A 24,471-nucleotide genomic window follows, 5' to 3' on the forward strand; every position below is an offset into this window, starting at 1 on the left:
TAATATTGATTTTAGCGTTACTCCTCTCGTTGGGGAGGAGTACAGAAATCGATTTTAAGAGCCCTTAAAATCGATTTAAAGTGTGTTGTAGTGTGGACGGGTACAGCGTTAAATCGATTTAACGCTGTTTAAATCGATTTAACTGCGTAGTGTGGATCAGGCCTAACATTCAGTGGAGGTGTTTGGTTGCTAGCTCCCAGCACTAAAAGGGAGGGGTTGATGGGACATCAGGAGCCTGAGACTGACGGTCTCCAGGAACAGTGTGGAGAGGCCAGTGCTTCAGGTCAGCCTGATTGACAGGGCGGGCAGGCTAATCAAGGAGTCAGGAGGCCAGGGGGGTCCCGTCCTCCGTGTGAGCTGGAATTATCTGAGTCAGATGGAGTGGGGCCGAGCTAAGGAGAGAGCAGGGGCCCAAGCTAAGCTGATGGGAGCGGAGCTGCAGCCCAAAAAGCCAGAGCACAGCCCAGAGAGAGAGACCTGCCCTGGGAGTGGAGCTGCAGCAACCAGAACCAGAGGGGCCAGACAAGCAGCCCAGGAAGCAGATGAGAGCTCAGAGCAGAGTCACAGAAGCAGCCTGCAGAGCAGACCTGCCCTGGGAGCAGAGCTGTAGCAACTGGAGCCAGAGAGGCCAGAGAAGCAGCCCAGGGAGCTGAAGGCAGAGCAGCAGCAGCAGCCGTGCTGAGGGAGTGTGGAGCTGGAGCAGTCTGGACTTGGGTGCGGTGAGCAGCTGGGGAAAGCAAGGGGGACCCTGGGCAGTGGGCCCAGCACAGGGAGACGCCTCAGCCAAGAGGCCCTGCAGGCCAGACTTGGAGGGAGATCATAACCCTGACGGAGCAGGGGTGACGCTGAGAAGAAGGGTCCTGCCACCCAGTGCCTGAGAGTGTGTGGCTACCGCCAGAGCAAGTGTCTAACCCGCAGCGTCCCTGCAGCACAGCCAGGGCCTGAGAAGGAGGCCTGGGACCTACAAGGAACAGACTGTGAACTGCCCTGACATTCCAGAGACACTGTTTGTAATGTTCCCTGCCACAGAGCAGCGTGATGTGTTTTCCTTTAACCTTTCACATTTTTCCTTATTCTTTTTTAAATTAAGTGTTAATTAAATAACTTGTATTTGCTTTAAATTGTATAATGTGATCAGTGGGTCAGGGAGGTGCACAGTGCAAAGAGAATACCCCAGAGTGAGGACACCCTAGCCCCTGTCCTAGGTGACCACAGCAGGGTTGGGGGTTGAGCCCCCCAGGAATCCTGGGCCCAGCCTTTTTGGGGTTACGAGGACTCTGCCAGACTGGAGAGTGGAAGGGGAGTCCTCAAGGGCAGGGAGGCCCCTGGGTAAAGGAAGTGGGAGCAAGGACTCAGATCCTTTCACTAGTTACTTCACCGGGGTAGCGCAGAAGCCAGGAAAGTTCCCCACAATAGCAGGACCATTCCCCCGCTTACATCTGCATAGACAGGATTCTGTGCTAAGAACCGGAAAATCTGATAGCAAACTACCAATGGTGCTTCAAGACCTACCGGTAACTTAAAGTGGATGTGCAGCCACTTTAACTACTATGATGAAACAAGACTTGCCCCATATCTTTCAAGGAAATAAATCACCAAAAACATGTAATTCAACCAAATAAAAGGTTGTTGGTGGTTTTTTGTTGCTGTTGTTTTTTTAAAAAGACACCTCATCACAAGCACCCTACTGAAGTGGGAAGTGTTAGATGAAACTATGTGAAGGTGAACATAAAACTCACTTACATTTCAGTGACTAACAAGTTGATAAAGGATGCATAATCAAAACATCAGTGGTTGTAGTTCCCTGAAATACCCAATTAACTGAGTTTTCAATATTTCAGTGGGTTTGATTCCTTGTTATATATTTCTTTGGAATGTGTGCCAGTCTGTGTATTTTTTTAAAATATATTGATTAAAACATGAAACAGCTTAACTTTGTACCATTATTTTATGCAACACTATTAGCATGGTGATATGGAGTTAAATAAATCTCCTTTGGCATACATTTTCTTCCTGAGAATGTAGTTAAGAAAAACAAAAGCAATTCATAGTATTTGGCCTCTCATTCCAAATTTACAAATTAGTATGTACCCCTAGGTGGCACTATATACTTTTTTGTATAAAAGTAAATTAAATAAATTATCTTAAAATAAAAGGGAACTCAGAACAGCTTAATACACCTGATGAACTCGTAAATGTCAACTGTAAAATAGATTTCATATTTTCCCCATTAAAAGATTCCAGCATGTCCTTTCATCATATTTTAAACAAGACTGTTAGTATGCTTGATTCTTTATAACAGACCGTTTTAGGACTTGTAGCAAAAAAGATGATGGTTGCACATCCAAGGATAATTGTTGGGCAAAGATGAAAAGCCATTATATTTAATACCTTTTTTTTTCTTAGCTCAAGTGGACAAAATAGTTAAGATTCAAAGATGCCTTTGAATAGTGCTGATTTTTTAATTTAATTTAATTAAATTATTTATTTTACTTTTAAAAACATCTTTTAAGTCAGGCATTTCAAACATAAATCAAATGGCAGATAGACCTGGTAGAATTAATATCTTTTTTGCTTTTGTTAAAGTTGCTGAAGAAATAATTTTGCTTGTGTTTAACTAAAAATAAGTTATTACAGTACCATTTATCTACCTGCATAATTTTACATTGCTTCAATATCTATGTTTCAGTTTGAAAGGGACTGACAAGAACTGATATACATAACTGTCTTAATAACTTTACAGTTCATTCATTTACTTCTTAGATTCAGATATATCGGTCAAATATGAGGCTGGGAGGTATTCAGTTAAAGCTGATTTAAGAAAATCAACATATCAAAAGTAAAAGGAATAAGACATAATATGAAATAAAATATGTATTTTCCCTCTACTGAAAATATTACCCTCTCATTTTTACGTCCTTGAAAAAAAAACAAATATTGCCTTGTTGTCAGAAATACTCATTTAATGTTTATTTCAACATTGTTCGTACTTTGTTTAAACAAAGTTCTCAGTTCAAAATTAAATAATATATATTTGAAAATTTTATAGTGTTATCTTTTATTAAGAAAAGGATGGAGAATATACTGCAAATATTCTAAAGGTCTTCTATAATCTGTAGTACCCCTTCACCAGTGTTCAACTGTGTTCATCCCATCTCACAAAGGAGAGCACAAATAAAGGTTAAGGAACTGGAACAAAAATTATTAGACGCGTGGAAAGACTTCCATATGTGGAGAGATTAAAAAGATTATATCTAACCAGAGAGGAGATAAAGAAGAGCTGACATGATAGAGATATAGAATATAATGTATGGTTTAGAGAAGGTAAGTCAGGCACTCCTATTTACCGCTATAAACAATAAGGGGTCAAATAAGGAAAATTAAATGTAACAAATTTAAAACTGTTACAAGAAATATTGTTTTTTAATACAGTACACAACCAACGTGTGGAACTCTTTGCCACAAGAAACTACTGAGTCAAAGAGCAAAAGTGAAAGAAAGGTTAGAGATGGATATACATAATGGGACTTTTTGCTGATACAGACTAACATGGCTGCTACTTTGAAACAAGATAAAGTAATTCATAAAATTCATAAGAGGTTAAAAACCCTTGGGAAATAAGCCAGCCATTAACTTCCTGGTTACCTACTCCCATTTTTGTTGTTGTTCATTTTTGTCTCTGCATAATTGTCCATTACAGAGGTTTAAAACTTTCCTCCTAACCATCTGTCAGAGACAGGGCACAAGAGTAGACTATTCTTCAGCCTGATCAGATATGCCAATTCCTATGTGTCTATGTTTAATCTTTTGATTCCATTGATTATCAGTGAGGAGTTATGCTCAGTAATCAGTGGCATATTATGCCTCTCTGTCTTGATGAGTGTCCTGCTCTGATCATCCGAGCCAGATTACCCTGTGGGGATTGCATGCAGAAGGATCCCTCTGTCTGTCAGCTTCTGCCCCTGATGAAAAAGTGATCAACCAACCCTGTGGTACCTATCAATGACCCTCTGCTGCAAGGCAAAGAGTCTATGTGTTGGAAAGAAGTCTGTTTTTAAGTGGAGCAAGACCCTTTGCACCTTTAGGGAAGTGTCAGAGGTCCTGCGGCTGCTGTGGAATTAGGAGAGGCTCCAAGGTGGTGCAGTGGAGTTCTGGAATTCTGCAGTTTCTGTAGTCTGAAAAAGCTAAGAGTGGGTTTTTTTGTTTTGTTTTTTGAAAGGGTAAAGAGGGCAACCCAGCTGTCCTACTGGAAAAATCTATGGAGTAATCTGACAAGGGGAATTTCAGAGTTCCTTCCTCCTGGAATACCTACCAAACTTTGTGTAGCATCATATGATACTGTATGCACGTTTGCAAATATATAAATTAACTTATTAAATATGTAAAAAAATTAATATAACCATACATTTTCTTTACCTTAAGGTCAGTAAACTCTGCCCAGGTAGCGAGGACTGACTGGATGTGAGTGGGAATGGGAGATGATTGGTTGCTGAGATGGGGAGCATGGGACCAGTACTGGATCCCCTCATCTTCTGTCCTATTACTTGCTGCTGCTGCCACCCTTTTCCCATCCCCGCTGCTTGGCTGCTCATCTCTGTGCCTTCCTCTTTCCTCAGATCCACCAGCAAGATAGTGGTCCCTTTTATATTTTCACAGCTAGCTCCACAGCAGCCTCTCCCAGCTAAAGCAACAATAGCAGAACATTCCTGCAGCCCAAGTGAATGCATGACACTGAGTCTGGGCTGCGGGGCATGGATCAGCATTTATATTGTGCTCCCCATCAGTAACTGGCCCGGGCCAGGGAAGTTAATAATCCAACCAGTGGACCAAATTCGGTGATGAATCCTGGTGATATGCCACCTGAGGCACGTTGCACATACACTAAGAAGTCTGGGCTGCAGGAATCTAGTGTACAGACAGAGTGAATAATGTGACAGCAGCAAAACTTCATGCTAGTTCCATGATTTTCTTTTCCTATTTTTTCAGGAGAGTGGGTTTAGGAGGAGATAAACTAAATAGAAAAGAGAGGAGAGAGGGAACATTGAAGCAGGGTGGGGTGACGGGTACAGGGAGGGGAGAAGGTAAAAGGTGCATCTACATAGTTGTCTCCCTTCCCCTCCTGTCTGTTTGGGAAATGGCTGCCAACCAAATTCCTGAGTCTACCAGTAACTGGGGTAGACAGACTACCCATTGACCTCATTCTGCAGCAACAAGATAAGGAATGTTAGGTGAAATCTTGAGCTCACTGAAGTCAATAGGAGTTTTGCCATTGACTTCAGTGATGCCAATATTCCACCAATAACATCTCTCCTATCTTAGATATTCTTAAGGCACCAATTGCCTTTTAAACAAGAGGAAAAGTATAAGTAGTCCTCAGAAGTAATAATGTATACTCCTGTGTAACTATATCTTTTTTGGGGGAGTACTGTATTTGAACACAAGCGGTGGGGATGTCAGGGCTATATTTTTGTATAGAACTCTGCAGAGGGGTCAGGAACATGCAGCTCCGAGCCAGGAGTGGTTACAGCAGAGATTTGGGCTTCTGGTAGCTTTAGAGCTTAGGATACACATTTAACAGTCTGATATTGCATCCAGTAGATTAAACTGGCACACATAGGTATTAGCTAGTACATTACATGCCCTTTAGCAGCAGCATGCAAATTATGGAATCTTTTCAACTTTAGAAGTTATTGTTGCACGATGCGTGAAGATCTAAGAATTTACTAATGGAATGACATTTCCATTTATACATTTTTGTTGTTGTTCTACCAGATAGGGGAATACTTAAGGAGACCAGATAATTGTTTTAGAATTCTTCTTCCTAAGAGAGAAAATCAATAAGTGCTAAAGAGACAAATCAACTGAAAGGAAAATGTAGAAATTTGAAAAGAGAACCTCAGAGAGATTTCAATTGAACTTGAATCTTTAGATTGTATGTAGCAAATGAGTAGAGAATCCACTTCCATCACTTGAAAAACAACCAAGCATTTAGTTAGTCCTTTATTTTCATCTAACCTGCAGGATTTGCACTGATTACATTGTTACATTGATGCCATTAGTTACTTGTTTGGTTGTTTTGGGGGGTTTTTTGTGGGGGGACAACATGCAATGGGCTATTTTATTTCTTTTTTATATAAATAACATTTTTACCTTCTTTCTTAAGACCTCCCACACTACTTGAGAACCATAAATAAATTAATTGCTAATATTCGTTTTTGGTTTTACAATGATGAAAGGGGTTGAGCATTCCATGCGTGTATAGCACACTTAGATTTTTAAAGGAATGAGCTCACTCACAGCTTTAACACAAGCCTGGTGTATGGAGTAGCTTGATCTTGTACTGTCTCAGACAGCAGATTGTGTCTTAGCCTGTACCTGGAGCAGCACACGCCCATGGCTCGACCTCGTCCCTGCCCATTCCCACTCACTTAAACCAGTATGCACAAGGAAGGACATAGTGGCCTATCCTCTCCCCATCACACAAATATCTTTGATATGAGTAGCTGATGCAGGAAGCCCTTCACTCCCACAGGCACAGGCCCACTTAATTTGTGCTTAATTTGTGCTTAATTTGTGTCAGGGCTAAGCCTTGGCACTGCTGGGCTTGCTCCATCAGTTTATGAATCTAAAAAATTGCTTGAGCCCGGCACCTCTTTCATTACAAATTATGCACTGCCCACAATCTGGCTCAATATGATTTATTCAATGTCTTTTTAATAATTAAATAGAATAAAAATTAATACCACAAAAACTGACAAATTAACAGTATAAGTGAAAGTCCAAAATTACATTCTACCACTTTAGGGGTATAGTATTAACATTTGAACATGAGGTGTGAGATACTAGACTTAAAAAAATATCTACTAGGATAGCTCTTTATTTATTTTAAACCTTTATTTACTTAAGAAACAAGGACTATATGGAAGGGGTGATGTGATATAAAGGTTTTATCCACCATGATTAGGGATAGTTTCATTGCTAGGGAGCAGTGAACTTTATAATCATGGTATTTTAATATCTAGAAAAACTGTTACTGAATTTTGCTTGTCCTGGGAAAATTTAGGGGGAGGGGAAAAAAACCTTTAAATAATGGTAGGTGTTTGTAGCTACTGAAGACTTTGGAATGTTAGAACAAGTCCCAGGGAGATGGAGTAGAGGGCAAGGGAAGAGTCCAGGCAACTTACCTCCAGAGTCATTTCAACATTGCATTGTTGATGACGTTTCCTAGCAAAAAATAAAAGAATAAAGGAAAAAGAATGTTTCCTAGAAAAGAATAAAGGAACTGCTATTCCACATTCAGTGCAACCTTGCAGAACAGGCTAGTCTTTGTGAACTGTTCAAATTATGTCTCTGTGCATCTGGCAAAGATGGTGGGAGTTAGAAAGAAAGGAGTGTAACGGGTCAGGGCAACTGTACTTGTGTTCCCCCACTGCCACCCTCACCCCCCAACACAGTGTTCCAGCAAGTGCACCGCTCTCAGGCTTCCAGCTCTCCAGCCATTGTATTTCGTAGGTGGAGACCCACATCTCGCTCCCTCCTGCTTGGCATACTTTCAGGCTGCACAGTTCCCTGCTTTCACTGTTATTCCCAGCACAGACAGGGCTGCCAAAGCACACCTGCTTGTTTTCTTTTCAGAGATGGATAACTGTGTGACTGCCTACAGTTGTAGATACCACACAGCTCTTTTTGTGCCAGCCTATTTTATTCTTAAGGTAAAAGCACTAAAGAGAGACTATATTAAAGACACTAACCCAGACATAAACACTAACCAGGAACCTATCCTTGCAACAAAACCCGATGCCAGCTCAGTCCACATATCTATTCAAGTGATACCATCATAGGACCTAATCACATCAGCCACACCATCAGGGGCTCGTTTACCTGCACATCTACCAACGTGATGTATGTCATCATGTGCCAGCAATGCCCCTCTGCCATGTACATTGGCCAAAATGGACAGTCTCTATGCAAAAGAATAAATGGACACAAATCTGACATCAGGAATCATAACATTAAAAAACCAGTGGGAGAACACTTCAACCTCTCTAACCACTTGGTGACAGACTTGAAGGTGGCAATTTTGCAACAAAAAAACTTGAAAAACAACCTCCAAAGAGAGACTGCTGAACTCGAATTAATATGCAAATTAGATACAATTAACTTAGCTTTAAACAGAGACTGGGAATAGTTGGGTCATTACACTAATTGAATCTATTTGCCCATGTTAAGTTCTCCTCACACCTTCTATGGGTCATCTCGATTATCATTTTAAAGGTTTTTTTTCTCCTACTGATGATAGCTCATCTCAATTGATTGGACTCTTACAGTTGGTATGGGTACTTCCACCTTTTCATGTTCTCTGTATGTATAAATATCTTCTGTCTGTGTGTTCCACTTTATGCATCCGAAGAAGTGAGCTGTAGGCTATGAAAGCTTATGCTGAAATAAATTTGTTAGTCTCTAAGGTACCACAAGTACTCCTGTTCTTTTTACGGATACAGACTAACACGACTGCTACTCTGAAACCTATATTAAAGACAATAAAAGAACCAACACACTTGCTAATTAGCTTACCAGAGATCATTCCCCTCGCTTTGATAAGGGTGCAGATTGGTGATTAGTCCTTCCAACCCTTCCCTGGGGACTGAGGCCCAACTTGGACAAGAGGTAATATCAGTTTGCTGCAGGGCTGCCCGTGGGCAAGTGGGGCAATTTGCCCCAGGTCCCGGGCCCCGCAAAGGCCCCCACAAGAATATAGTATTCTATAGTATAGCAACTTTTTTTTATGGAAGGGGCCCCCAAAATTGCTTTGCCCCAGGCCCCCTCAATCCTCTGGGCAGCCCTGGTTTGCTGATTCAGATAGGTGATACTGAGCCAGTTTAAAACCAGGCTATTGGTCCAAAATATTCTTTCTTTGTTGGTTCCTGGAGAATCCAGTTTGAACTAGTATATGTGGATTTCTCCAGGAAGTGATGTTTCTCTGGAGATGTTACAACCTGAGTGAATTTGCCTAATTGCCCCCCTGCTGTTTTCCTATTTACCCTTCCCATGGAAAAATATACAATCCTCAATGACACATAGATGATTGCATTTTTCATACAGTGAATTCCAAAGATATGAAACTCAGTTCAATAGGATGTGTCCAGTATATTACAGGATATTGTCAGTCTGTCACAAGTAGGTTTTACAGGACTGAGGGACCACTGCTCCCGACACTGTAAGGTCCAAATATCTATGCAGATGGAGTGGTAAAAAGATACTCCAAACTCAGAGGTAGAGTAACTTCCAAGGTATATCTGTGCTGCACATTAATCCCAGGCTCTGACTCAGGTTTGAGCCCAAATCCATCTGACTCGGGTCAGGACTGTGCTAGAGGGGTGGGTCAAAGCCTGAGACTCACTGTGACTAGGGTCCAAACCCCATAATTTTGCAGTGTGGATGCAGATCAAACCACAGAAGGTGTGTGTAGTGCAATAGAGACTTGTTACTGTGACTGTGAAATCCAGGTTCAGCATTGCAGTTGGGACGCTGAAGTGCAGACTTGGAAACACCAAGTCCACAAGCCCGGGTTCCACGGACCCAGATTTACAATGCAGTGTAGACATACCGCCAGTGTACAGCAACAGGATCATTCCAGGGCATCCACAACCCTAATTTCACTGTCACTGGAAAATAAAGTGTTCTGTAGCAAAAGCAAGCTGCCATTATCCCCACACAGATGTTCTAATTACAGAGACACTTAGGTACCCTACATGCCAAATTCAACATATCCTCTGCAACCACAATGGACAGACACCGATGTCAGCAGAAAAATGACAGATAGTTATTAGCATGTGGGCACTGGAGAACTGCACAACAGTTAGGACTGGCTGACACAGGTACTATGCTATATCACATTCATAGTAGTCAATCTTGGCCAGTTTACTGCAATTCACTGTTGTTTCCATATAATACCCCTATAGCTATAGTACCCAGGACTATGCCATGTTGCATCCTGTCCTTTCAGTTCCACCATTGTTTCCAGCTTGTGAAATTCTCATGCAATCACCTCTATGTTTTCCTCCATGTAGACCCCCACTTCTGCATCATATGCCCTATCTGAGCTCTTCCACAAGGCTCCTCTTGAAGACCCCTTTCTGCTATGCTGTTTACAGCAAATTGACATGTTTATAAATTGCTAATTTTTGTTCTTCTTCTATCCCTCTGTTTACTTTTCTGTCTATCTTTAGATTGTGAGGCCCCCAGAGCAGAGACACTCCCTTCTTGAATATCTGGAAAGCACGTAGCATAGTGGGTTCTACCATAAGTAACTGATAAATATAACTCTCCATCTCGCATTTGTCTGTTGGCAGTTGTGTGACACCACATTGCTCCATCTACATTGTGGTACCACCCAGCCATCTACAATTGCATCATTGTTAGCCTCACACAGCAAGCAGGTATAAGACTTCAACGTTTGCAACTCTTATGACACAGTTATCACATATGTCCTATTCTAAACATTGGGGAAACTGTGATAATCTAACAGCGTTGCCAACTCTCACAATATTATCGTAAGTCTCATAATATTTGTATGTTCCTTAAAGTCCAACTCCTGGAGTCATATAATTATGAGAGACTCTCAGATTACTTTTTTTAATGCCCTCATAGTTGCTGAGCATAGCTTGAAAACATGAATCCTAAAGATTCAAAAACCAGAAGGCAAATAAAAATAACCCTAAAATGTATTAGTTTATATCTTAATCTTGTGATTTATTTTTAAGCCAATCTCATGATTTTTGTTGAGTGTCTGGGGTTGGAAATACTGCCACTATGCGGTAACTGCTAACAAATGATGATTTTTATTTTTATTTTTATGGCAGCCACTATACACACAATCATTATGAGAAAAGATGGGCAAATGTTTTTACCTTATCAAAACGAAATATTTGGACATTAGCAAAATGAAACAATCTGATATTATCTAAATAAAACATTTTGATGGTACCGAATTGAAATTTTTCAGAATTTTTGTTGCATGGGAAATTACAAAATTCCACCTTCTTTTACCCCTAATTTGGAACAATTTTTTTTTTCATTTTTTTTGTTGGAATTTTCCTCAGAAAGGAAATGCCAGTTTCCAGCCAGCTGTAATTCTCATCATGTAGCATTGTACTGATGATATTTACTTGCACTCTGTTATATCATTCTCTGATCACTTAAGTACTAAATCTGAGAGTTAATAATACTTAACTAGTTGGATTGCTCAACAGTCAATACTCTATCTTATGTCCTGTAGCTTTGATGATATGTAGTCTTATTCTGCCAGTGCTACTCCAGGCTAAAATCCATCCTCAATCTTAATCCTATTTGAATTTTCAACTCCTTTTGTTCAGCCATTATTGTTATGGAGGCATGACCTGTAATATACCATTCTGAATGTGGAAAACTGCTACAATAAATGTTTTTAGCTCTTAAAACAGGCATATGGAGAAATAAAGTGTGCCTGTAATTTCCAGCTCAAATCAAAGCAATGAGAGTTTAGTCAAAAGACTCAGCATGGATGGTTTAGAATATGAGCACTTGCTGGATTTCAATTTAAAGACAGAAAAAAAAAGCCCTCTGTCTCTTTGAGGACATAATTGCTGAAACATCTCTGTTGTCCAAATTAAGCATAGTGGGCTAAATTTCCTTCAACTACATCAAATGCAAATGGTCAGGGCCGTCCCTAGGCATACACAGCTGCGTAGAGCACTGGAAAATTTGGGGCACCATTTCCGTTGCTGGCTGTGGCTGGAATCCTCTCTTCTCCACCCTGGCCCCTCATTACCTCCCCCCACACTGGGCAGGTGGGCTTCTCCCTGCCCCCTCCCTCCCTCCCTCCCTCTTCAGCTGGCCAGCTGAGGGCTCCAGCTTCTGGCTCTGCCGCCCCAGCCCTGGGGAGCCCAGAGGGGCCTGGTGGCCCAGCCCACTGCCGCCTGGAGCGGAGTCCCTCCCTAGATGCTGCCTACCTGCACTGCTCAGTCTCTGGCAGGGGCTGGGCTGGGGCGGGGCCAGGACAGGAGGAGCAAAACTTCCACTTGAATTGGGGGTGGGAGTGGTGGAGCAGGGGGGAATTAAAGTGACAGTGTGCTCACGGACTCTTACACTTCCCTAAAACACACAGTCTCTCTCGCACACAGACTGGCTCTTACACCCACATACACTGCCTCTCACGAGTTACAGTCCCCCAATACAGATTGTGTCTGTCTGTCTGTCTGTCTCTCACACACACATATACACAGACTCACACTCCCCAACACCCACTCTATCAAATAGTCCTCCAACACACAGTCACACACACACTGGCTCTCTAGCTCTCTCTCGCACACACATACATACTCTGTCATGCACACACACACATGTGAGATCCCCAGTCATTGACTGGAGTCACCCTGAATATGGACATTGGACTATAACCATGGACTATTTATAAAAGGACTTTTGGCAACTACAAGCTCACCTCTACTATGTATCTGAACCTCAAGAATTGAATTCAAGTCTGTATGTATATTGATCTTTTAACCAACTCTTTCTTTTTTAAAATAAATTTTAGCTTAGTTGGCTATAGCGTGTATTTTGGGTAAGATCTAAGTTATAATTGGACCTGGGTGTGTGGCTGACCCTTTGGGGTTGAAAGAACTTTTTCTTTTATATGATGAGATACGATTTTCAGTAATCATCATATTGAGGTGTGTGTCTGGACAGAGACCTGAGGCTGGGCACTTTAAGGGAACTGCAGTGTTTGAAACTTCTAAGTAACCAGTGAGGTACTGTAGAAGCTGTTTTGTGCTGGCTTGGTAAATCTAAGTATTGGAATAACCTCCAGTGTCTGGGGTTTGTCTGCCTCATTCTGTTTGCAGTTCACCCTAACTGAGTGACCTCAGTGGGCTCCCACAGGCAGCACTGTCACACTGACTTTAGGTACCCATTTCAGAGATACATTTGCAGATATCTGATGTCACCAACAACCTCCCCCATCAGCACTTGGTCCCTTCATCAGTGTTGACCATGGATGATTTTAGTCTTATTATAAATTATATGAACTGACCTAGAAAATTATTTACCAAAATTGTGTTGTGTTTTACTTGGATCAGGCAAAGTATGTTAAACCCTCATTAGCTGTTTTATAAATGGGTTCAGCTGGCACAGATATTTTCATTGTTTTAATGGGGCCTTAACAATCTCTTCTGCTCTTGGTGTGTGCACATAACTCCCACTGATGCTAATAGACTTATACCCAAAAAGAAATGTGAGACCTATTGTCCTTGTTATATGCAAGAATATCTCCCAAGCACGCTAAGTACATGGGAATGTTCTACAAGTTTGTTTATACGGTATAGCAAGAGGAAATAAACCATGTATTAACTCTGTAAACACCTAGGACTAACTTCTCTACTGGTCTAATTATTTTGCTCTTCACTCATTTGCTGTCATATTCATTTGACCCACAAATTTACAGTTGAGGTCAATATCTGTGCCAGAAAAATCTAAACCAAATTATCATGATTTTTTTTTCTGTTTTTACTTCTCTTGTAACATTAAAAACTAAAAGTACTGGTATAATTAGCTAGGGTATTTAGTATCCTTAAGTGAAAGATTTACTGTGTTGTCTTATGAGAGTTATTTCCCAAAGGCCAAATATTGCTGTCAATCTGTGGCAAAACTCCTACTGAAGTGAGTGGAGTTGTATCAATTGAGTGAGGATAGTGTTTAACTCTAGTGGTCCAATTCAGTAAATGATTTTATTTACTGTGTAGTAGAAACTTATATTTCACTAAAGAAACTATGAATAATTTCTAGTTTGCAGATATAGAGTTGTATTTCTTTCTTGTATAGAGTCCTAAAGCACAAAAGACCTATTTGCAATACAGACATTCTGTCAATACATTTTCCATATTATTTAGTGTAATTGTATATAAATGTGATGTTTAAGGACATTCAGCACTAGAGTTTGACCTCAATGGCTACAGGTGGAGTGGCTGATCGCATTACTCCGCATCTAAGGGAGACTGTGGCTTGGATGAGAACAAGCTAGCTGAGACTCAATCCAGACTAGAGGAGGGTAGTGCTGGTTTCTTGAGGGAAGCAAAGGAGGAAGAAGAATTAATTGCTGGTCTAAAAATGATTGGTTTGTTACATACCATTGACCATGATCTGGTTACCTTTATTTACTATGTGCAAACAGAATATGACAGCAACCATTAACATGTACATCTGGAATTTTGAAGAGGGCACTTTTTCAAGGCTTTAAGCAATTGTTAGCATAACTGACTGTAAACATAATTTTAAGGTGGGAAGTGTTTTGTTTTGGACAGGATTATAGCTCTGGCTGATAAAACCAACTCTGTTGAGCTTGTGTACCTGGATTTGACTTAGTACCCCATGGAAAAAATAACAAAAAAACAGCCCAACTTTGTGTTTATATGGAACTAATAGACACAGATGAGCTGATTAGAAACTGGCTCACTGTCAGATTTCAAAATGTTGTTAATGTGGTGGTATTGATTAGTGGTGCTATTTAAGCTAGATTCCCATGATCCATTATCAGTCCAACACTGTTCAATATTTCAATATCAACAATCTAGATGATGATGTAAAATCTGTACTGTAAAATCTGTACTGTCACAAAGAAAGGGGGGATAGTAAATAATGAGGAGGACAGGTTATGGTTCAAGTGATCTGAATTGGTTAAATGACTAAAATCCAACAAAATGTGTTTTAATAGAGCCAAATGCAAGGTTATACATCTGGGAACCTACTATACAAGTTATACCTACAGGATGGGAGACTCTGGCCTGGTCTACACTGGGGTGGGTGGGTCAGTCAGTATAAGATATGCAACTTCAGCTACGGGAATACCTTAGCTGAATTCGACGTATCTTATTTCAACTTACCTCCCATCCTCATGGCGCGGGATCAACAGCCATGGCTCCCACATCGACTCCGCTACCGCCACTCACTGTGGTGGAGTTCCAGAGTCAACAGGAGCACGTTCTGGGATCAATATATCACGTCTAGACAAGACATGCTATATCGATCCCCAAAAAAATTGATCATTACCCGCCAATATGGCGGGTAGTCTGGATGTACCCTTTTAGAAAGCAGTGACTCAGAGAAGGATTTAGGGGTCACTGTAGATAGTTGCCTGAACATGAGCTCTCAGAGCAATGCTGTGGCAAAAGGGGCTATGTCATAAACAGATAGTTAAGGGTTAATGCCTCTTTTACCTGTAAAGCGTTAAGAAGTTCACCTAGACTCGCTGACACCTGACCAGAGGAACCAATGAAGGAACAAGATGTTTCAAAAGGAAAGAGAGAAGTTTCCTTTGTTTAGCCTGTTTTTCATTTTTCAGCTGGAGTGAAAAAGATCAAGGAACCAGTCTCTTATCAGAGTAGTAAGATTTAGAAAGGAATAAATTGGTTTATGTTTATCTCTTTGTAACCTATCTTGTGCAATTAGAAGAAGAATCAGATTGGGTATTTGGGTTTTTTTTTTTGGTGTGACTAAGGTTTTGCCCAAGGGAACATCCTCTGTGTTTGGAATCTGTTGTCTGTGAGAGTAGCTGGTATGCTAATCTCTCCCAGAGGTTTTTCTTTTACCTTTCTTTTCTTTAATTAAAAGCCTTTTTAAAAAATAACCTAATTGATTTTTCCTTTTTTTTAGATCCAAGGGGGTTGGATCTGGATCCACCAGGAGTTGGTGGGAGAAAGGAGGGAGGATGGCTAATTTCTCTTTGTTTTAAGATCCAAGGGGTTTGGATCTGTGTTCACCAGGAAATTGGTGAAGTCTCTCAAGGCTATCCAGGGAAGGGAGTGCTTGGGGGTGGTGGCAGCGAGACCAAATCTAAGCTGTTAATTGAGCGTAGAGCTTCTCATGCTGGTCCCCCACATCTGTATCCTAAAGTTCAGACTGGGGAAGGAACCTTGACAGGCTAATTGTGTCCAGTTCTGGTATCTGCACTTAACGGAGGACGTGGAAATGCTGGAGAGAATTCAGAGGTGACTCACAAAAAAGATCAGTACTAGAAAACAAGCTTTACGATGTCGACTTATGGAGCTCATCTCATTCAGCTTATCATGGTCATAGTGCATAGGAAAATATGGAAAAGATGTCTAGTAGTACGGTCTTTTCAATGTTGAAGACAGAGGCATAACAAGAACCAGTGATTAGAAGTTGGAGTTAGACAAATTCAAACTTGAAATAAGATGATTTTCTACTAGTTAGGGTAATTAAACATTGGAACAGCTTACCAGAGGAGGTGGAGGACTCACCATTGCTTTCCAAAAGATTTACCTTAAATCACTTCTGGGAGAAATTATGTGGCCTGTGTGCAGAAGATTGTGCTGGGTGGTCATAGTGCTCCTTTCTGTTCTTGCAGTCTGTGAATGTGTATGTCTTTCTGCTTTTCCCTTTCTTCATGGGCCATGGAGAGAAGAGGATTGATTGCATTCCCCTCAATATGCTCATAACAATTGCAGCTCTGAAGTAAGACAATGACTATAATCAAATCTCACGCTTCAGGTCTTCAGTCAGTCTCCTGCAGAGATAAGGACTTATTTTTCCATAATGCCCATTGTCTTGATGTATTCTGTGAGAATACCTTCCTCTGAAGCATCAGAGATTGGCCACATCTAGATATGGGACACCACATAGGGTGGCTCAGTATCTTTTCTAAATTTTTGGATGGTGTATCTTCTTGCTCCAATGCTCAGATTTGAGGTTAAGAAGGAATTTTCCCACAGGACACATTGGTAGGGACCTTGCGGGTTCCTCTGCAGTATGGGACATGAAGGGCCTGCTGGAATCATCTAGTATCTCTCTCAATTCCTTGCTATTTCAGGGACCTCAGCACTGGTGGCACCTTAGTCTCTTTTGTTTTCTGCCTGTAGCACAGAGTTCAGTTTCCTGAGGGGTGACATGGTTTGAGCTAAGACATTAGGCTTAATATAAGGGTATCTTCATGAAATGTATTGGGTTGTGTTATACAGTAGGTCAGACTATCCGATCTGATGGTCTGTTCTGGCCCTAATCTCTATGAAACCAGAAGCTATGGCAGGAATAAAACTGCCTTTTGGCCTTTTGACTGAGGGCATAGCTCTACCATTTGTGGATTGGGTTTGCAGTTTGAAGTCGGGGGGAGGTCAGGCTCTAGTTAAATTCTCAGCTGCTATTAGCGAAGCAAAAGGCAGCTACTGTCAGGTTAGAGAATTCTGCTGACAATTGTTATAGTCCTATTGCTACCAGAGGAGTGCCTCCAGAGGATATTTGTGAGACTGTTTATGTGCGAATTGCATTTCCAGGCCTTAGAATGGATGGGTTTTTTTTAAAAAGTTCAAATCTAAATAAAGAAATAAAATGAAAACATAAATATTGCAAACCAAAACCCCAAGAAAGAAACATGAGTAGGCTGTTATGATGTAATTAAGATATGGAGCCAGTTTTGAAGGAGAGAGCATCTTAAAGGCCCCTCATCAATTAAAGTACAGAGGGGGATGGTCCTTGCCCCTGCCTGCTCCAGCATTGCGATTGACCTTGGTCTGTGTATGAGGGATAATGGGAAGAAGCACCTTGCACCCTTGCTCCCCGCCATCCACCACACACAGGCACAAGCAAGTAGGAAACACTGACTCTAACTAACTAAGCAGAGGAAACACATCAGACAAAAGTGTCCTAGGCATCTAGAGAGTGTTTCTATTTTAGTGCTGTGAGTTTGTTTGTGTTTCATGGCTGTGAAACGGTACTTCTGACATCAGCGGTTTGAAATTGTTAGACTTGGTGGAAGAAGTTAGTTAATTCACATAGTATTGGCTAATTTGCTGCATAAAATATTATGGCAGATTAATAAAGCTTGCTTTCTGAGCTATACTAGACCTTTCCAAGGCCAGCTTAATTCTTTCTCCAGAAAATTAGTTGTGTTATAGCTTGCATGTTTAACCAAGATTTAGAGCTCTACCACATTTATATGCAGTGATGCAGTTCCTTTTGCTAGTCACAAACTGGCTTCCATTTGTACATGCCCTGGAGTGGAATAAATGTGGCTTGTGTAATAAATTGACTGTCAGATTGACTGGTTCTAGAAAATAATTTTAAAAGGTCACGTAAAATAGGCTGCCCTCAGCTCTTTTTTCCAGATACGTTTGATTAAAAATAGTTTGTTCTGTTTATTAAAACTCTGCTGTTTTCCCTCCAGGGTCAACTAAAGTGAATGCAGATTGTTATTCTTGTCAGCATTTTAACGTTCTGAATATAACTAGATTAAATAGTGTTGTATATCTTCCCCACTACACAATTATTAGCTATAAAATATGTATGATAAAATTAACCACAGGTATCAGGATTCAGTTGAATACACAATGCTACCATTTAGGCATATCCAAGCATTCCAATCAATAGGAGTTTACAGGCTACTTTTCCAGACATTGTTACAGTTTAGAATTTTGTAATTTGTTACAAAATACATAGACCCGTAGGGCCAGACTATCTCCCACTGAGATCAAATGGAATGATTGTGCTAACAGTTGGATCAGGATCACTGTGTCTCACTGATCTTTACAGAAAATTGCTATAGGCATCAATATCTGGCATATGTAGTGCAGAATATATGAAATGACAACGTAGAGCAGTGGTTCTCAGCCAAGGGTCCAGGGCTCCCTGTGGCGGGGGCTGCAAGCAGGTTTCAGAGGTTCCGCCAAGCAGGACCAGTGTTAGACTTGCTGGGGCCCAGGGCAGAAAGTAGGTGTCCCACTGCATGGGGCTGAAGCCTGGGCCCTGTGCCCCACCACCTGAGGCTGAAGCAGGAGCCTGAGCAACTTAGCTTCACAGTGCCCCCTGTGGCATGGAGCCCTGGGCAACTGTCCGGCTTGCTGCCCCTGGCTTTTATATGCAGAAAACCAGTTATTGTGGCACAGGTGGGCTGTGGAGTTTGGGGGGGGGGGGGGGATTAGAAAGAAAAAGGTTGAGAACCCCTGATGTAGAGAATCCCAAATAGCTCATATTGATTTAAATGGGCACCCTCAAGCTGGCATAAATGGTGTCCAAAAGAAAGGCTTTATTCTCTCCCCTTCTCTCTCTTTAAATTATTTTATTTATTTTGGAGCTTTGCCCCTCTATAACTATTATCTTTCTGGAGACCACATGAAAACTAAGCTCATTTAGGAGACTCTGGATTTTACAGTTTTCAGTCTGTCTCCATGTGCTGTTCTGAAGGATAAAACCAGTAATTTCATACTGTTGCAGAGAAGGAAGCAAAAAGACTGTAATTTTGATTACTGATATTTATTCCATTCAGCCTGTTTTAATGTTCTATTGTAGATCTTTAGATTTGATTTTAGAAAACACTCAGAATCACTGTCCACAAGCTACTTTTCAGATGTGCCCATAGTGGCTATTTAATATTTCAGACTCTGTGTGTAGTTTCCTTTAGTTCAAGTGTCATCTCATGTTGCCTGCAGCATGATTCAAATCATGATATGAGAATTAAAAGAAAGATACTGTTGCCAGTTGTGCCAGTCTTTCAATATTGAGCACCCTTGGCACCAAGGCAGTTCTACAAAATGGTTTTGGGGAAGAGATACCTGAACAAATTCCATGGCATCACAGTTTGTAACATTTTCCAAGCACTCCTCAGATTTTTGCCTTCCTCTAAGAGTTAATGGCATTTACCCAAAACAACCTGAAAATCAACACCAAAAAGCAGCAGGGTTTAACTGTCTGCATTCCCTGACATGGAGATCAATAGATACATTATTAACTTAATATGACAGCCTGCCTCCTGTATCATTAAGGAAGTGAGTTGGCAGTTAGGACTGCAACAGTTCTTCATCTTGAGTCAAAAATCAGAGCTAGAGTTTCTGTACTTTGGAGTATGCACTGTATTGTAAATATGGGAAGGCATGATAAAGTCTGCTTTATCCTTCACACATGGGAGTGAAAAGAATCATTACTAAAGTGTGACTGAAAGCTGAGATAATCATGGAAGCGCTTTGACTCTTAGAGCAAATTTCTATTCTTAAGAAGTAGGTGTTGCCAAAACATTCATAAATGCTCTTACCCAAAGGTTATATTTCAGCCATATTAAATTAAAGGGACATTGTCAACTTAGGTTAGGGACAAAACTTCAGGTTCAAGTGTTATGGAAAGGGGTTATACAGTTAATATAAAAATAATTTTGATTTTTAAGAAATCAGCAAAAACAGATTTATATAGGTAAACAGTTTCCTGAAGTTTTTGCAGACTGTACATTTTAGCATTGTTAGTGCATAAAAGCCAGATAGCTAAATGGACAATAGTCTGAAGGAGTAGTATCTTTGTCAAATCAGAGTTAACTGCAAATAGTAAACAAAGACAGAAAAACAGCGGAAGATACATTAGGTTTTATTTTTTCCCTGTTTTTAGTAATTTAAGGTGGTGTTAGCAATAATTGTTTAAATCCAAATTTTTCTAACCGTGGTGCATAAGTGAGACTCCTCAATACACATTTAAGTACCAAAATAAAAGTGGTCTGATTTTCAGAGGTGTTCAGTACCTGCAGCTCTCACAGGATTGCAGGTGGAGTGCACTTATGAAAATCAGGCCACTTATATTTAGATGTCTGAGTATGGATTTAGTAGCCTAACTTTAAGTACAAAAGTTTAAAGTTTTAGCTATTAATTTTGTCTTGACAGTGTCTCTTATAATGTGAAAGGATCTGGCTTAAACTCTTGGTCCCATGGAATGGGAGATAGGTGACCTGAGTCCTATTCCTGCTACTGGTATGCCCTCTTTGCTGCAGTTTGGCCAAGTCAATAATGATTGAAATTGGAAAGACTATAGATTTCTCTTAATTTCCTGTATCTCTATTACCCTATATTTAAATTTTGTTATCCCAATTTTATACATCTCATAGGAGTTTTGGTGAGGCTTAACTCATGAATGTTTGTAAAGTACTTTGTGATACTTTGTATGTGTACCAGTATGTCTTCCAGTGAACATTATTGTTACAGCTATTAATTTACTTCTGCGTATGACAATTGTTCTACTATGCAAATAGAAAATGTTACATACCGATTTCTAAGATAGGTTGTTTGCCCTGTTAGTGAAAAATATATCAAAGTAGTCTATCAATACTATGACTTGAGGATTTTTATTATTTCTTTGATATTCATAAGGGAATTTTGCACAGCACAAAGATATTATAATAAGCACTATAAAACTATAGAATATGTAAACACTAACTGTATTGAATAGGAGTGCTAAAATAGGATGGATAAACAGTATGGTTGAAATCACACTAAGCTATCTAGATAATATCCAGAACACAATAATGCAGGTGTAATACTGATCCTGAATGCTAAGAAATACAGGAGTCATTCCTTAACTGAAAGCTTTCAAAAACAATGAAAGATTACAGTCTCACATACTGACTATTCACTCCTCTTTTGGAGTGTGGATTCACATAAAATTTTCAACACATGCTATTGCTCTTATAATCTGTGATCTCTGTTGTAAAGGCATACCACTAATGAAGAGACAGACATACTTGCAGGGTGGCAAAAGGACACAACTTTATTCAGGCCAGCCATTGTTACAGGATAGGCACAGGGACAGTCCTTGCCAAATCCACCCAAGCTAATGGTTTCCCAGTTTGCACACACAATCGCAGACCCAGCCACAATCCCTCACGAAGGCCCAAAGATTTGAGCAAAGTGCCTCAACTACTACGTTTAAATTTTAGCCTGCCCCTGTGATAGCTCCTTATTTATACTAATCCTTGTGACTCACAGGAAGAGCCACACTGAGTCAGCAAGCAGTTTCACCAGGCAACTAGGGGCAGATATTGTCTTATGCTACTATTGTTACTGTAAGCATGTAGGTGTCATGTTAGTTCCCTATAGTAGTTCATGTAAATTTCCCTGGTAGTGCAATCACTCGCTTGCTTTGTTATGCATCCCCCTATATATTCCCCACATCACCTCACTGAGTAATACCCAGTTTAAAGGGTCTAAAATAAAGATGGATCAGGATCAAGTCCACACAAATAAACTTCTCCCAACTTTGGGAAAACATAAATCAAGATCTGAGCTTTGCTTGTCAGGTCCTTCCCCAGCCCAAAACTATGCCAAAGGTGTAACTAGCCCAAGTGAAATGGCTCTGGCTAATCAATTTTTATGCATTCATGTCTAGTGGGTACATGCACAACCGTCTTTGTGGTCTAAAGCACTGCTTAGAGTAGAGGGATGAGAGTTAGGAGATCTGTGTTTTGTTCCCAGCTCTGGCAGTGTAACGCTGTGTGAGTTTGGGAAAGTCACATCGGACCAGAGTTTCAAATGCTCAGCACCAACAATAAGGACAGTATTTTCAGAAGAGCTATGCTCTCATTTAGGCATCTAAGAAAAGGGAAGATTTTGATCTCAACGCTCAACAACTCCTATTGTCACACTTTTGACCAAATTTTCTGAAGAACTCAGCACCCAATGTATTGATTTTTTTTAATGAAAATCTCACCACTTACTTCTGTGTGTAAATGAAAGCCAAGCTCCTTTTGAAAATATGGCCCACTTGCTAACAGAGCTCTTCTAAACATCTAACCTTTAATCTTCTGCTTTAGTATCTCCAACTATACAATAGAGATGTTACCACGTATGTTAGTACAACATTTGAAGAGTCTGGGTCACGGTGCAAAGTACATGCAAACCATGTATTGCTACTAACTAAATTTCCCAGATTTGTTTATCATAACTAGAATAGGTACTCTGGCTGAAATCCTGGCTCCGCTGAAGTCAGTGGCCGGGCTCCCAATTCAATAGGGTTGGAATTTCACCTCCAGAAGTGTTTATGGTTGTAGTAAATGTATCTTGACAGACAGGTGCTCAATTGCAGCCTAGCTTGGCGTATTCCTCAACAATACATATTCCATATTATTTACTGTCAATTACTTTAAATAAAGTTATTTCCTGCCTAGTCTCTAGGTGCATTCCATGCAACAAAACACACAACCTTTTAATCAAAATACAACAATTACATCTCTATTTAAAATTCTTAAACAGCAAAACCAGTTTTTTTCTGTTTATTCCCATTTTCAGTAATTTCTCCATGAACTCACAGTACCACAGCCTGAGTTTTGACAGGAATGAAATGGTATTTGGGTAACACATGACATTTAAATAATGTTATAAGCACCTGTCATCCAATTCTGTCAAAATTGGGACTTGGGACAAATGTTTTAACAATAATCTGGCTGAGAGAAAAATACTTTATACATAACATTAGTATTTAGATAAGTGTTTGAATATCTTAAGTAGTTTTGGATTTTAGATTGAAAAATACACTATAATTTTTCAGGTTTAAAGTAGGGCACATTCCATCTAACAGAAAATATCAGCAATGTTTTAGAAGGTGCCTAATCTTATCTGAAAAGATTTCATTTGTACTTATTTACACATGCAAGTAATAGAAATTGTTCATTCAGTTTACATATTTAACAGTTTATCTGTAAAAATTCCACATGTAAATTCTATTTGAAATTGTGTGTGCAAATATGGAAGTCAATTTTTAAATCATTGTCTTTGGTTTGTAAGCTTAATTGATTCTCAAATTTTAAGGCCAGAAGGGGCCAAGGAACATTATGATTATGTAGTCTGACCTCTTACTATGTCAAGTAGGAGGTTCTTAATGTATCATGTAAAGGTTATAATTTGGAGTAAAAATCAACAGGATCTTCAGTAAAAATAGTTTCAACTGCGCTTCAATGGCATTCATAGATTCAGTGTAACAGTACACAATGTGTTTGTGTAATGTCAGTAATATGATGTTGCTGTAGATTTTCTTCACATGCTAAACCCATTGCATATTTGTTCATCATCCTCAGCATAATTATTTTATTTCTTCTTCCCTCTCTCAAAAGGAAGCTTATTTTTGGAGGACTGTATGGTCTTCCCTCTTCCTTCTCCCTCCTCCAGTCTTTTTTGAGAGTAGTTAGATCTTATGTCTTTTTTCTTCTTTTCCTTTGCTACCTTCTATGTCCACCTGCAGGATATTCATTCTGGGTGGCTGTGGGAAACTGCTGCCTTTTTCAGCAGTAAGGACTCAGGTTTCCTAACTCAATTTCATATGAGGAAGTATATTCTATTTAAAAATCCCTTCAAATTTTGATTAGACAGGACCTTCTTTACCTGAACTGTTGGATAATGTTGGTGTGCACTGTTAAACAGGTAGCACATTTTATCCTGGAGCAGACTGCATTTCAGGAGTAGCTAAATTGATTCACATAAAATATTAATAGTTTGGAAAATGTTTTGAGATACTTGTGTATAGTACTTTTCCTTTACATGTGGAATATAGTTCTTATTTTGTATGTCAATGAACAAAGTGTCTGCTTCTGAACATGCTAATTAGGTCCAGCAAAATTGCCCTTAATAATGTGGTGTGTGAGTATTTGCATGTTCTCACGCATGTGTTTATGTAGGGTTTTTT

The 24,471-nt window shown here is 40.1% G+C and overlaps 1 protein-coding gene across 1 annotated transcript in view; it reads left to right on the forward strand.

Annotated features, from left to right (window-relative positions):
* Positions 1–24,471, forward strand: part of HCN1 (hyperpolarization activated cyclic nucleotide gated potassium channel 1) — a 302,768-nt gene that overhangs the window by 140,716 nt on the left and 137,581 nt on the right. The gene's annotated exons all lie outside the window — the stretch shown is intronic.

Source organism: Gopherus evgoodei, chromosome 6 (genome assembly GCF_007399415.2).
Source record: "Gopherus evgoodei ecotype Sinaloan lineage chromosome 6, rGopEvg1_v1.p, whole genome shotgun sequence".
NCBI classification, from domain to species: Eukaryota; Metazoa; Chordata; order Testudines; family Testudinidae; genus Gopherus; species Gopherus evgoodei.